This window comes from Neltuma alba, unplaced genomic scaffold (genome assembly GCF_004799145.2).
Source record: "Neltuma alba isolate B1F8T4 unplaced genomic scaffold, ASM479914v2 tig00003547_pilon, whole genome shotgun sequence".
Taxonomy (NCBI): Eukaryota; Viridiplantae; Streptophyta; class Magnoliopsida; order Fabales; family Fabaceae; genus Neltuma; species Neltuma alba.
The window spans coordinates 134,821-140,764 of record NW_021633324.1 but is presented as its reverse complement, the minus strand read 5'-3'; the positions used below and the strand labels follow the sequence as shown (position 1 = coordinate 140,764).

At 34.2% G+C, this 5,944-nt stretch overlaps 1 pseudogene; it reads left to right on the top strand.

The window, feature by feature from the left end:
- The first annotated feature begins 1,793 nt into the window (after positions 1-1,793).
- LOC114741826 (probable LRR receptor-like serine/threonine-protein kinase At3g47570) lies at positions 1,794-5,123 on the top strand (annotated as a pseudogene).
- Positions 5,124-5,944: the final 821 nt, after the last annotated feature.

Below are 5,944 nucleotides of genomic sequence, written 5' to 3'. Positions count from 1 at the left end.
TCGATATGAAAACTCAGAGAACTCAAAATGATCGATTTAGCAAGATTGCCGCTTTCGTTCGCTCTTCGATTTAACTCAGCTATGGATTCTTCTAGTCCCATTATTAAAGTATAATAAACAAGAGTTATTTATAATTTTGAAATTTATATATTTTTTTTGGGGCTTGCTCCCTGATAAGAACATAGCCAATATTATAAGATTGACTAGGATTTGCAAGACCTTGGCTTTGGACAAACTTTGTCGTCATAAGGAAATGTAGAATTTGTATGAGAAGATTTTCAAAAAGACAGTAACTAAGACCCCACCACCCATCATTAAAATAACATTACGTGCAATATGGTTCTTTGACTGACTTGTTCATTAAAATAATATGTTGATGGGATTCTTTGAATTTTCCAAAAGACATAATGGAACCTACGTTTGCATGTTATATGTGCAAAAACTCATGTTCAAGTCTCATATTTTTTGACTAAGACTTTTAATTCCTCCCGTGCATGTAATTATTGAGCAAAAAATAATTTGTTCAATGTCTCTGCAACATGAAGATCTGATATGAAAACTCAAAGAAATCAAAATGTTCTATTTAGCAAGATTGTCGCTTCCGTTGGCTTTCCTATTTAACTCAGTTGCGGATTCTTCTAGTCCCATTATTAAAGTATAATAAACAAGAGTTATTTATAATTTTGAAATTTATATTTTTTTTGGGGGCTTGCTCCTTGATAAGAACATAGCAAATATTATAAGATTGACTAGGATTTGCAAGACCTTGGCTTTGGACAAACTTTGTCGTCATAAGGAAATGTAGATTTTTGTATGAGGAGATTTTCAAAAAGACAGTAGCTAAGATCCCACCACCCATCATTTTCGGGCCTGTTTGGGATAGCTTATAAGTAATTTTTTAATCATAATTTATGGAATATGAGATAAATATGTGAGAGGAGTTTTGTCTCAGTTTACATTAAACTTGTTTGTAAGTAATTTCAATTATGATGGCAAGCAGGGTCAATATTACGTGCAATATGGTTCTTAGACTAATTTGTTCATTAAAATAATATGTTGATGGGATTCTTTGAATTTTCCAAATGACAGAGTGGGACCTGTGTTTGCGTGTTATATGTGCAAAAACTCTTGTTCAAGTCTCTCTGTTTTTTTTTTACTAAGACTTTTAATTGCTCCTGTGCATGTAATTATTGACCAAAAAATACTTTAACTTGTTATTATTATTATTATTAAAACTATGGGAGAATCTGATGAAGTTCATAATTGTGTTATTTCATTTGTATGCATGAATCCATCTATTATTCTTTTTTAGAGAATCGCCAATTCACAAAATGCTTATGTTCTTTATGTAGGATTGGACTTGGCTGTTCAACGAATGAGCACATGAAAGAACCAAATGGTTTAAAAGCCATAAAAATTCAATTACAATAATAAAAAATAAATTACTGTGATTTTTTTTAATAATAACATCGCATATTAACGAACACAATTTTCAGCGCTGCAACAAGGATTACTTCTTTTCTTTTTTCCTAATATGGGAGAATCTGGTAAAGTCAATCTATTAATAAAATTTGTAAATTAACACACAAAACCCCTAAAACAATTAAGTATACGAGGTAGCAATTGCTTTTAAACAAAAATAAATAAACTAGAAAATTAATACTAGGCTGAAGCAGCGGGCAATGTTCTACTGACTTTGACTTTGAAACTATTTAAATTAAGATCAAGGAATTACAAGTCTGCATATCTTTGCCTTACAAAGCGCTCTAGTAGATTTTGAGTTTCTCAACAAAATGAAGCCTTTTTCTCCCTTGTTTCTTTCATTTTGGTCCCAATGCCTTCAATTGTTTCTCTTCTTCACTTTGATCTTTCGACCTTGCCTAGCAACTTCTTCATGGGATAATGAGACTGATCATTTGTCCTTGCTCAAATTCAAGGAATCAATATCCAGTGATCCAAGTCATATATTGGACTCTTGGAATATTTCTACACACTTCTGCAACTGGCATGGCATCACTTGTGGCAATGAGCCTCGCAGAGTTACACGGTTGGTATTAGAAGGATATCAATTGAGTGGTTCTATATCACCTTTCATAGGCAATCTCTCTTTCCTTAGAACTATCATTCTTCGAAACAACAGTTTCTTCGGAGAAATCCCACAGGATTTGGGTCGTTTGTTCCGGCTCCGGTTACTTTCTTTCCTCAATAATACATTGACCGGAAAATTTCCTGTCAACATCACGAGTTGCTCTAAACTCAGGTACTTATCATTTGGTAGAAATAATCTTGCTGGCAAAATACCCATGGAGATTGGCTATCTCCATAACCTGGAATGGTTATATTTACTGGAAAACAATTTTATTGGGCAAATCCCAATGTCCATGTGGAATTTGTCTTCCCTTACAGTTATTTATTTTTCTATGAATAATCTGGAGGGGAATATACCTAAAGAAATAGGACGCTTGGAAAATTTGATAGCATTTTTATTAGATGTAAACAAGCTTTCTGGGCCAATTCCTTCCTCTCTATACAATTTGTCATCCCTCACCCATATTGGACTTAATGGCAATCACTGTAATGGCTCCCTCCCAACCAACATGTTCAATAGCCTCCCTAATCTCCAAGCTTTGACACTTGGAGTAAATCAAATCTCAGGTCCTATCCCAGCATCCTTAGCAAACGCATCTAAGCTTGAAATAATATCTGTGGGAGACAATAGCTTTTCAGGGCTAATTCCAAATCTTGAAAAATTGCATGACCTTTCATTTCTGGAGTTGTCTTTTAATAATTTGGGAAGTAATTCTTCTAAAGATTGGGAGTTTCTATATTCCTTGAGCAATTGCAGTAAATTGCGACAATTAGTAATACCCGACAACAACTTGGGGGGCCATTTACCTGATGCCATTGGCAATTTGTCCACCCAACTCACAATGCTTGTTCTTGGTTCTAATCAAATATTTGGCAAAATCCCTGCTTCATTAGGAAACCTTGTTGGCCTAACATCACTAAATATGGAGATGAATCATTTCACTGACTTCATCCCAACTACTTTTGGGAATTTTCAAAATATGCAATCTTTGGCTTTGGGGGGAAATAAATTTTCTGGAGAAATAAAACATTTCATAGGTAATCTCACTCAGTTATTTCTCCTAGATTTGTCGGGAAACATGTTCAAAGGAAAGGTTCCTCCAACTATTGGTAATTGTAAGAGTTTACAACGTCTTGATCTGTCACAAAACAATTTCAGTGGAGCCATACCGGTCCAGCTAATTACTCTTTCATCTCTATCAATTTTATTAACTTGTCACATAACTCTTTCGGTGGTAATATCCCTAGTGAGGTTGGAAACTTAAAAAATATTGGTTATTTGGATGCCTCTCATAACCATATCTCTGGAAAAATTCCTCAGGCCATTGGAGATTGCCAAAGCTTAGAGTATCTCTTTTTGCAAGGAAATTTCTTTCAAGAAACCATCCCCTCATCTTTGGCTTCATTGAAACCTCTAAGACATCTAGACTTGTCACAAAATAACTTGTCTGGATCAATTCCAAAAGGCCTGCAAGATATTGCTCTCTTGGAGTACCTAAATGTTTCCTTCAACATGCTTGATGGGGAAGTACCAAGCAAAGGCGTTTTCAGCAATGCAAGTGCAATATCAGTTTTGGGGAATAAGAAGCTTTGTGGAGGCATATCAAAGTTGGAGCTGCCACCATGCCCTCTCAAATCTATTGGACAACGAAAGCATCTAAATTTCCAGTTGTTCATATCAATATGTTGTGTGGTTGCTTTTTTGCTTCTGGCATCTGTTGTTGCTATTTATCATGGGAAAAAAAGAAGCAAGAAATCTTCTTCAAGTTCAGCAACAATTGACATGATTTCCAAAGTATCATATCAAAGTTTGCATAATGCCACAGATGGATTCTCTATCAACAACTTGATAGGGTCAGGGAGCTCTGGCTCTGTATACAAGGGAAGTTTTGAATCCAATGAAGTTGTTGCGATAAAGGTCATCAACTTTCAAAAAAAGGGAGCTCACAAGAGTTTTGTGTCTGAATGTAATGCACTTAGAAATGCAAAGCATAGAAATCTAGTAAAAGTTATAACATGCTGCTCTGGCATAGATTACAAGGGCCATGAATTTAAGGCTCTAGTGTATAAGTATATGGTGAATGGAAGCTTGGAAAATTGGTTGCATCCTAGAACAGAGAATCTAGATCATCCAAGACTTTTGCTCCTTGATCAAATACTAGATATTCTTATCGACATTGTGTCTGCATTAAACTATCTTCATAATGAATACGGGCAACCTCTAATTCATTGTGATTTGAAGCCCAGCAATGTTCTTCTTGATGGCAACATGGTTGCTCATTTGAGTGACTTTGGATTGGCAAGACTGCTATCAACTGTTGAAACCATCTCTAATGAGCAAAGCAGCACAATTGGAATAAAGGGTACTATTGGCTATGTTCCTCCAGGTATCATTTAATGAAACTTTTTTACTATAAGGTCATGCAATCCATTACGTTTTCTAATTCAATTTTTTTTTCATTTTCATCCCAATGATCATATATATAATTAAGAGGATTGATATGTTTACAATGTTTCAGAATATGGAATAGGTTCTGAGGTATCAACACAAGGTGACATGTATAGCTTTGGCATTCTCGTCTTAGAGATGTTGACTAAAAGAAGACCCACTGGAGAAATGTTTAAAGATGGTCACAATCTTCAAACATATGTGAAAAATGCATTTCCAAAGAAGCTTTTGGAAGTTGTAAGCCCAACTATTTTTCCACAAGAATTAGAAGAAGCAGTGGTAGCATCAGGAGACATATCAGAGAACACGATGCAAATCCCAAGTAATGTTGAGAAATGCTTGCATTGTTTGTTTATGATTGGGCTTACATGTTCAAAAGAATCACCTCATGAAAGGATGAGTGTAATTGATGTCGCAAGGGAACTAAATTCCGTCAAAAGCTTTTTTCCTTTATGGTGAGTACAACATCGTCTAAATATAATACTTTTGGTTTGATTTGATTTGCACACATAAAAACCAATTTGATTTTCTTATTTAATATTTTATTTTTTCTGCATCTCATTTTTGGATTTGTTGTTGCAGGTAAGGGAATCGTGTCTGTTCAATTTACTTGAAATAATCAATCTGTGATTGGGATGATCCTAAAGTTGTTAGCTTAGGCATCTTTATTTTGTGGTGATTTGTGATATGTCTGCATGTTTTGTGATATAAAGGTAGATCATCGTAATGTGTACTGTATGTTTATGTTCTTATTATTTTTATGGGGTTTAGACTTGAGAGCAAATCGTCCTTTTGTTTTTTTTGGGTTAAAAATATGTTCATACATGATTTTTAATGGTTGCTTTTATTTTTCAAAAGTGATGCTTCTCATCAACGAGATCGAGGATAGGATCTCATACAAGTAAAATTGAAAGCGTCCATTTTTCACCTCGTTCACTTTAAGAACCTCTTTGTTCAAGTGACAACTAACAATAGTTCACCGATACTCAAATTTAAAACCATATAATTTTCATGAAAAACTTAAAATTATTGTATAATAAATAAATGATAAAGGAAAAATTGTTTAAGTACTTGCCAATATAACTATTGGACCAACCACCTCCAATCCAAAAAATAGTCATCTTTTTTTTTGGGGGGAAGATTGCAAATTTTGCAATAAATTATTTGTCTTGCTTCTTCTCATTAGATCATACCACCATATTATGAGTTGGGGTGAAGTTCCTATGAACTAATCTTAAGTTGCGCATGTCATATGTCTTGAATTATATTCTTAGACAGAAAAACAAAAAATAATCAATATTTAATTGAATTGGTGAAGAGAAGTGGCAAGAGGAGGTAATTTGTTTAATTTGAATAGCTTTTTTTTTTTTTTTTGCCGACGATTTTGATTAGCTATTATATTTCATT